The sequence below is a fragment of the Vulpes lagopus genome, chromosome 7, assembly GCF_018345385.1.
Source record: "Vulpes lagopus strain Blue_001 chromosome 7, ASM1834538v1, whole genome shotgun sequence".
NCBI classification, from domain to species: Eukaryota; Metazoa; Chordata; class Mammalia; order Carnivora; family Canidae; genus Vulpes; species Vulpes lagopus.
The window spans coordinates 86,275,497-86,285,882 of NC_054830.1; the positions used below are offsets into that span (position 1 = coordinate 86,275,497).

General features: G+C 33.2%; 1 protein-coding gene across 3 annotated transcripts in view; it reads left to right on the plus strand.

Moving 5' to 3' along the window:
- The window catches only part of LINGO2 (leucine rich repeat and Ig domain containing 2), a 1,121,960-nt gene that overhangs the window by 632,012 nt on the left and 479,562 nt on the right, over positions 1-10,386 (plus strand). The window lies entirely within an intron of this gene.

The following is a 10,386-nucleotide window of genomic DNA, read 5'->3' on the forward strand; positions in this document are numbered from 1 at the left end:
GCATTTGCAGACTAACACTAGCCTCTAGACCAGACAGTAAGCTTTATAGCACTGATAGAGCTAATATGAGGCAAACCTAATATTCAACCTGAGACCTTTGTTCTTTAAGTCCAGGTCTTTTCATGTTACTCCATAAAGCCTCAACATACTGGAAGAAACCTGTGTTATGGTCCAAGGTATGAGAAGATCAAATTCCTAATTATTCAAATGAAACAGATATAAGAAAACTGACAATAACAAAATATCTTTAAAAAATTATAGGAAACAACATTAAAAAAATGGAAAACATTTGGAAGTTTACAGGAATGATTTCTTTTAAATTTACTTATCAGAAATCAAGACTTAAAATTTTTGATATGTGATATATTGTTAGACTTTCTGAAAATATGAGTTTTTTTTCTCTTCTCTTTTCATTCTGTTTATTTTTGGAAAAGAGAAGTGGGATTTTATTTAGAAGACTGGGCCTTATCAATTCCCAAGCAGCATATAGACCTTGTATAATTCTAGGAGATAAAAGTGGAACTATGCGAGCTATGAAATGAAAATGAACTCATCTTACCACTACATTGAAGGGGCCTGAAAATAAATGTTACTTCTTCATTTCAAAAACTACTAAAGAAAATTGCAGCACTTTTGGTACACAGTAAGATGCACATCGCATCAGCAATGAAAATTTACTTTGTGAGATGGTTTTGCAGCTTTCTCAGTTCTACTGAAATGGATCCAAATATTTACATGTGCTATTTTATTAATAAGTATTTTGCCATCTGTGTCAAAGTAGTATTGCACAGATGTTCAGGAATAACTTTGGTTGTGAGTAAATATTAGAGGAAGATTGAGTTTTTCTCTAAATGATGCTGATAGAATTTTTTTTATCATAGTTTAAGATGTCAGAAATAGTTGTTGTTTTAAAGTTATACCAACTTAACAGTGCTTGATGAAGCTTAAAATGACTATAAGGGCATAGAGAAAGGTGGAAATTTATGACTACATTCAAAACTAGGACTTTCAGCCAATTCATTATTTTCTTCTGGAGAATTTCCACATCATCAAATAGAAGTTCAAAATCTGAAATAGAGCAAACTCATGACCTTAATAATATAGACAGATTCTGTGCCCTTCACTTACTTTCTGCCCCTTGACTCAGGTCCAAGAACTGTATCACTGAGAAAGTTAGGTAGTCATACCTAAAGTCAGTGCCTTTGTAGCTATTCAAGGATTATCTTTGTTGCTTCCTCTGAAAAGGACAGAGAAGAAAGGACTTTGAGAAATGCATTGCATCCAAGGAGAAAGTTAGGTGATCCCCATAGGCATTATAGGTGTGGTAATATGTGACTAGAGACAATAGTACTCAGTGTGTGTGTGTGTGTGTGTGTGTGTGTGTGTGTGTGTGTGAGTGAGTGATACTTATTAGAGCAGGATCAGAGGACCAACATTTTAGCAGAATGAAGTGCTCTACGTGAATGCCTGCTACTCAATAGAATTCAGGCCTGTGGTTGTTCACAATCTACTTTTCAACAGGGAAGAATTGACACTTTCTGCTAAAAAAACAGGTTAGCAGTAAGATCAAGAGCTAAGAGTGAGTTTTATGACCTATTTGTTGAGTGTCACTACTCTTCAGTAGATTTTTATCATACTTTCCAATTGGTAACAAGCAATAGCAGCAATAACAAAGTCAAACTTGGTTTGGATAATGAGAACTCGACACAGGAAGTGAAAGCCTCAGAGATAAAGCAAATGTATAACAATGAATTAATACATAAACAAGAAAAATATTTTAGGAAAATTTTTGTCATCCTTACAAATGCATTGATTGACTTACAAGTCTTAAAATTGAAGAAGTTTAAATGCAAATGACTGAAAATAAGAAAATGTAAAGAAGGAAGCAACAAATGTCATCAGATTTGTAGCAAGAAAATGAAGAAACATTCCTAGAATGCAGGGGTCCAGGAAAAAATGAGAAAATTATGAGAGAAAAAAAGACCAACATGGAAAAGAAAAATCAAACATGCAGGTAAGTATTGTGAAAAAATAGAAAAAGGATAAATAAAAGAAAAGCAGTTATCAAAGAATCATCAGGAAAAAAATCTTGGTCAAGAAAGATAAAGAGTTTCATAATTCTAGTTTTCATTTGCTAAAAATGTAAGTTTTCTGCATATTCCATCAGAATTTCCTATTTTTAAAAGTTAGGAAGTGCTGAAACAAAGTGCTGAACAAAGATTATTTTGAATCAGAGAGTTTTGGGGGTTTGTTTGCTTGAATGTTGTTTAGTGCTTCATGCTTCAAGATTATAAAAGTTTGGTCTATTCAGGCTTTCTTGTTTTCCTTAAACAATTTTGGTAATTTGTATTAATCTAAAAAAACTATCAATGCTAGTAATTGTCCATGCATGAACATACATTTAGAAAAAAATACTTGAAGTCCATGCACCAGTGGAACAATTAAGTGATTTTTGCCTCTTTTCTAACATATAAAATAATCATGCATTATTAGTCAATTAAATATTTTATGAAAATATACTTAAAAGTGCACAAATAATAGGTGAACAACTCAATTAATTATCATAAACTCCACAAACATGTGTAATAACCACTCAAATTAGTAATTAAAATCTAACCAACAAAATTGAAACTTTCTTTTTTTTTCTTTCTAATCATAAATCTCAATCTTCTTTAAGGTAACCATTTTCTTAAATTCTAATACTGTACATTATTTTATATTTTTTGAATTTTATATGAATGGACTGATAGAGTTTATATTTGTTGTGGGACTTCTTGATCTCAATATTATTTTTATGAGATTTCTGTGTATAGCAGTAATTTAATTTTCAATTATGGCCAGTCAGTGGGACACCATGTATGTGAACATTTCTGTTGGATATACAATCACTTATATGTAACTTATATGTTCACTTTTAGTAGATAGCTGATAATTTTCTGAACTGGTATACAAATTTATATTCCCACCAGCAGAGGATATGAATTCTAATTGCCCTGTATCCTTACAACACTTGGTAATTATCAGAGATTTTTATTTTAACCATTCTGGGGGATGTGCTGTGCTATCCTGTTGTGGTTTTAATTAACATTTCCACAATGACTGATAATTGTGGTGTTGCTACCTCAGATCAACAATTCCCTTGGTACTACTAAATTAAAAAGCAAATGAAGATTTAAAGGAGATATTAAGAAAGGTGATAGCCTTATTCACCTCCACTGAATGAAGATTTGATCTAAAGTGAACTAAAGTTCCCCTTTACCTAGGAAATTTTTTAAAGTATGTAATAACATCTGTTATTAAATGTGTGCAAGTCCAGTAGTCTCATTCAACTTAAAATGCAGCTTACCAATTTGGCTGAACTTTTACTTTCCCTTAAGCAAATTAATGCAATGCAATCTATCAATTTTGTCTTGTTTCATTGGGTACAAACCAATCTTATGACAGTAGAATCACAGCTGAATGGTGACAACTAGAGTTTGTTGCAGGAGAGCAATTGCATACTCCATTTCTGTGTTGGGAAAACTAATTATTTGTCCAGCCATTTGAAACTAGGGATAGCACATGGGCAGTAGGCGTGAAAAGAATCTAAGAGGGCAGTGTTCATGTCAGATTTTGACAGAGGGTCTAGGTTTTTCACCTACGCAGCGAGTGTGACAGCTCCATCACTTTCCAGGCATTTCCTCTGGTGGGCTATGCAATGGTTCATTTGCTTCCAGCACTATTAGTTCCCAAACAGTATGAGAGGTTGGTTGATATGTTATTGAGATAATTTAGATGTGCATAATCTGATACTAAGTTGTGAAATGGCATGCTTTATTTTTAATGAAGCCATATTATCAGAGATTAGCTAGATCAGATTTGTGGTTGCTAGAGTTGAGGGTAGGTGGTGGGGGAAGTTGGATGAATGTGATCAAATGGCACAAACTTCTAGTTATAAGATAAATAAGTCCTGGAGTTGTAATGTACAACATGAGTATAGTTAACACTATTGTATGGTATATTTGAAAATTGTTAAGAGGCTAGATGTTAAGAGTTCTTGACACAAGGATAAAAAACATTTTTTTCTTTTTTGGTATCTATATGAGATGATAGGTATTAGTGTGACAAAATATGTGTAAATCAAGTCCTTATGCTGTACATCCTAAAATTACACAATGCTGTAATAATATTCCAATAAAACTAGGGAAAAAAAGAAATTGGATAATTCAACCAAATGCACTTTTTATTGCAATAAAATGTACATAATATAAAATTTACTATTTTAACCATTTTTTAGTGTATAGTTTTGTGGTAGTGAACACCTTCCCATTGTTGTGCAACTGTTACCTCATCCATCTCCGTAACTCTTCCATACACCAACCTCAATCACATTCAGACATTCTACTGCTGTATCGTTTCATAGATAGATAGATAGATAGATAGACAAATATATTATATATATATATAGTGTATATCCATTAACAGATTTACAATAACTTTTTATGAATTTGTCTTTCAATCTTTGAGAAAACCAAGTGTGAAATTACAAACAAAAATTATCTTACTGCTATTTATATTTGTTTTATATTAACTTTTACCAGAGAATCAGTAGGCTCTTCATGTCAACATAGTCCCTACTACATTATTTGCTACGTTATAATGTGATTGAAGGGAGAAAAAGCTGAGATTAAGAGTCAACCAAGTTGAAATTATTTTTTATTGGTAGATCAAGTCATTTTATTTTTGTCTCTGTGTATTAGCACCAGAGTTAGTTTGTAATTAATTCTTGGTAAGCAATAATTTTAGTAATGTTTAATCTATATCTACTGCCATTCCCATGATCAAGCAATATGCATGTGATATAGTGGTGTCTGGGTAATTACACTTATGCCTTTTGTTAGATTTAATGTAAGAAAGGAAACTGGAAAATCAAGAAACAACTAGGTAAAATCAGTGCTCTACTAAAAGTCTAAGCTGTTAATAAATTTTCCATAACCATATTCTCACCCTAAAATAAAAACCTGACGAATGGCCTTAACTAAGAATTTCTGAAAACATTTTAAACAAAAGATTAAAGAGATTTGAAAGAAAATATGGAGATTATAATCCATTCATTTAGGCATATCCATTTTCCCCAAGTTGTACCCAGATGTCATTTATGGATTTTCCTGGAAACATGGCTTTCAAAACAGGACCACTTACAATTAGTTTTACATAAAGTGAATTGTATGTTCAACCTGTGCTAAAGAAACAAAAATCACTGGACATAATAGTCATGTAAAGCAAATTTAAAAACCCATTAGTGGGAATTATTAATAAGGGAATATATGAATTCCCATCCATCTTAAACAACTATAACATAAAACTTAGATGTATTTTATATTCATGTATGTTTATTCTTCAAGAAAAATGAACACATACAAGCCCTTCTGAACATATTATTATTATTTTCCTGGTAGAAAAAAGAAAGAAAAGTAGTTATATTGTAACACTGGAATGGAATTTATGCCAATCACTACAAAGCTTAGATTCTCTGATACACAGAATTCCTTTGCTTATTTAGTTATTAGAAGGAAAAAAATAGCAAACTTTGTGGTATGAAATCAGGGTTCATGGCATAGACTAGTAGGATTGAGAAGTAGGAAAAGTTTCCTTGAACAGAATGGCAGTTTCTTTCAAACTCTATATGTTAGGAAAATGTGTTATCTTGATGGAATCTACAGAAAGTCTTAGCAAGATGTTGATGCAGAAAATTCATAGAAACATTCTTGATACAATACCACTGATGGATTCTTGTCTTATAGAGGCATAATATGAATACATTAAAGTGAAAATAAGTTTGTTTCCTGTAACTTCAAATGAAGAAAAAATAATCATCTTTATTAGGACAGGAAGAAGTGAATATAAGACACTGTAAATGTATATGTTCCATTGAAATTTTTTTCCTATCAGCTGTACTCAATTGAAACAGCTAACATAGACTCCAACTAATTTCATTAAATCACTATTTAATTCCTTCACTTCTTTTTTTTAATCATTGAATTATAAAACTTTCTGATAGCTCAATTTGGCTCCTCTCCCCCACGGAAGCCATATCAACTGAGTGTTTTTTCATACAACTGCACATACTCAACGACATACACACATATATTTGTCTGTAAATTCAAGCAAAAGTCCATGATTTTGCATTTATGGCAGCTCAGACGCCGTTCTACAAACCATTCTCTTCTAACTTCCAAGGCTAAATCTTTTCTATTTAATTTGTGTAACTTGGTTATTTTCTCAGCAGAAGTGAAAGTACTAATATACCTATAATCCAGACTATCTATAGGCCACATTAGAAGATAGATGAGTGTTTTCTTCATCTTCACTTTAAACAAAATATTTTATTTATTTGAGAGAGAGAGAGAGAGAGAGAGAGAGAGAGAACAAGCAGAGGAAGCAGCAGGCAGAGGGAGAGGGAGAAGCAGCCTCTCTGAAGAGCAGAGAGCCCGATGTGGGCTCTATCCAAGGACCCTGAGATCATGACCTGAGCTAAAGACAGATGCTTAGCTAACTGAGCCACCCAGGTGCCCTCATTTTCACTTTTATTCCTTTTTTCAATGTGATTGTTTATTTTGTTTTGTTTTTGTTTTGTTTTGTTTGTTTTTGCCTTGTGATCCAATGTCTTTTCCTCTGACATCTCACTCCTTTAATAAATCAATTATATTTTAGGCATCTGATAAAAAGAATTTGATAAATTACTTCATATTAAATTGAAACTAATGATCTGGCTCTACTTATAATAGCATTTTCCATTAGTAAGGAATACTGCAGATCTATGCAAGGGATTATAGGCTCTCACGGCAGAAAGTAGAGGTGATATTTACTCACTCTAAAATTTGTGTAATCCTAAAATTTGTTGTTCAAACCCAGAAATCCTTGATAGTGAAAAGGGCACTATTAATAATTGCATGGGGATAGCAGTGTACACTGGAACTGTGCCTGGCAAACCAAAGCAGATGGTTCCCCAACCTACAATGTCATTTTCTAGCCCTAGGCTTCTCCATCCAGAGTATCCAGCCCTTCATGTGGTTCCCACAGTATGCAGACATATGCTGTTTTGTAAAACTTCAGATCAAACCAAATGGAGAGTATTGCTCATTAAGGTGTCCCTGAGATGACTTAGAAATTTTAGGATAGGCAATTTTCCAAATTTTAGTACAGAAAATATGGTCAGTATTAGTATAGTACATGGTTAGTACAGTATGTGGTCCCTTGCAAAATGCACTGAACTTATTGTCTACTCTTTTCTACTTTTCAAAAGTCAAATTATTGTTTAAATCATGCTACTTCATTGCACCTCTACTCTTTCTATAGAGCAGTGGGGAAAATAATTAAAATAGAGGATGCTTAAAGATATTTCCAGTACTGATATTCTAGGAGTCTAAGCAGGTGTTATGATAAGCTTTCCTGTTTCCAATAAATAACATCACAAACTAAAAAAGTCATTTATATATAATTAATGTGAATTTTTAGATCCCTCTAATAATGATTGAAAAATGACAGAAACCTTCAACTTCATTTTTCCCCGTTTATTATATTGTTCATGCACCAAGTGTGCTTGATTTCTATTGAAAATGAGATGCTACTGAAAACTCCAGTATAAGATTTTTTGGTGAGAGTATGATCAATGTTAGTGCCACATGTGACCCTGCTTATTGATCATGAAATGAAAATAAGGACACTAGTTTTTGTTTTATTGATTCCTAAAATATTATTTAAAACATATTGTCTCTAATAATTCCATATTATTTACACTGAAAGAATAATATCATTTGGGGGACTCTGGGATGGCTTCTGGCAATAAAAATGACCACATCATTGTTTCTCTTTACCTATGCAGTAATGGGTAGAGTTAGGTTCTCTGGGAGGTTCATTCACTTTCTCTGGCTTTAAGATAAAAAACTAGCATGAGTTAGAACTAAAGTTAAGCAAAGATAAATATAAATACTGGTTTTAAGTTAAGGAAACTTTGGGAGAGAACCAAAACAGGTTTTAGAAGCCGACAGATCACACTTCAAATTTTGACTCCACTGATAATGGCTTTGTAACCTTAGACACAGTTACTTATCTTCTTTGAGCCTTAGTTCCCTCACATGTAAAATGGACTATTGATATTTGAGTCATGGAATAGTTGAGAAAATTATATAAGTAAGTAGAGCTGTTGCAGTCACTATAAGGTTATAGATCTCATGCCATTAATTGTTTCTTGATTGAGAATATTGGACAAATACAATCACAAACTGCTACTTCAAATACTTGTCTTTGGTCTTGGTCTATTTCTTAATCTTTATCTGTATTAGACTTTTATAAACTATCTCCGTGCCCTTGCTACCTCTCACCCCAAATAAAATAATTAATGACACTAATTTGCAAGCTCTGTTGATCTCAGACTAGCTGATGTATCAGCTGATGGGAGTGATTCCTATATTTCAAGACACCAGTGCCAAATATTTGATACCCATAGAGCAATTACATTGCATCCTAAAGAATCCAACATTCATTTTTATTATTTTTTTTTAGTTTTTTAGTCATTTGTAATAAAAAGAAATGGATATGTGTCTAGCTTAGGTCATGGGTACTTTATTTAACGCAAAATGTGTTACGATATTTGACAGAATAAATGAAAATATAAGATCCCCTACAAGGCTAGAAAATACCATTTCCTACAAATCCCCCAAATAACTGACAGTGAGGGATGAATGGTGGGGGGAGAACGTGGAGGTTATGAAGAGACTACTTGCATAGTACTTTAGGCTCCCACTGAGGTCGATCAAGAATTGTCTTATTATCTCAACATTGTGTAATATGTTCCAAATGCCCATCTGGAATATTATTTTGATTTGTATTCCTTTAGAATCAATTTCAATTTCCAGTACTATCTTCTATCATTTTATGTTGTTATAAAGGTGAATCACATATTTGTGGCAGATTAGATTTCTCTTTGTGTTGGGGGAAAAAAAGAAAAGGAAGATGACAAGGAAAGAGAAACAGGAGTGGATTTGTGCCCAGATGTTTAGGATCATACTATAGTTGCAATGCTATCTAGGTATTTTTAACCTATGGAGATTATTTTTTAATTCATCAACTTTTAAAATGAATTTTTAATAAAATTATAGTTAAGAGGGAAAGAGACATGGAGTTCTAGACATTTTTAATCTATTTGCATTATGAATCGCTTCTTAGCCTTTTGGCTAAGATCTAGTGTATTTGCATTATGAGGTGAAATTCTTGATAACTTTTTTTTTTAAGTTTTTACTTAAAATCCAGTTAACATGCAGAGTAATATTAGTTTCAGGTGTACAATATAGTGATTCATCACTTCCATACATCACCCAGTGCTCATTACAGAAAGCATACTCCGTAATCCGCATCCACCTATTTAACTCATCCCCACCTCATCTTCTGTCTGGTAACCATTAGTTTGCTCTCTGTTGTTAAGAGTCGGCTTCTTGGTTTGCCTCTCTCTGTCTTTGTTTTTTCCTTTACAATGTTTAGAGCAGCATTATCTACAATAGCCAAATTATGGAAATAGACCAAGTGTCCATCAACTGATGAATGGATAAAGAAAAGGATACACAGTGGAATATTAGTCATTAAAAGAATGAAATCTCACCATTTGCCACAACATGGTTGGAGCTAGAGAGTATTATGCTAAGGAAAATAGGTCAGTCAGACAAATATCATGTGATTTCACTCATATATGGAATTTAAGAAAGATAACTTTTCTTAACTCTCACCCCACCCTCCCCTCCCTGTAATTTGTCCTGGAGACTAGGAGAAATATCTTATTTGAGATCCCTTCTCAAATACCCATACACTAAAGGAATTAATTCCCAAAGGGAAAGTAAAATGTCCTGTCATAAATGTACTGTATTTAACATTGTCTTTTCATTGAAAGAATGTTTTTCTACCTGCATGGCATTAAGATTTTCAGTTTCCTCATTTTTTCCCCATGGCACTCCATTCTTATGTATAATCCTAGTTGCATCTTTCATTTTTAGAAAGTGGCCGATAGTCCAGATTTTTTTTTAAACTTACTTTTAAATTTTTTTTTAATTTTTATTTATTTTTGATAGTCACACAGAGAGAGAGAGAGGCAGAGACACAGGCAGAGGGAGAAGCAGGCTCCATGCACCGGGAGCCTGACGTGGGATTCGATCCCGGGTCTCCAGGATCGCGCCCTGGGCCAAAGGCAGGCGCCAAACCGCTGCGCCACCCGGCGATCCCCGATAGTCCAGATTTTAAAAAGCCTTGCTCTACTACAAGGCTGTTTTCAGTTTTGGAAAATATGTTTAGATTGGCATAAAGCTAGGTTTTTCTAATAGTTCTCAGAAAGCTTACAAACACACTAATCTTTCACTT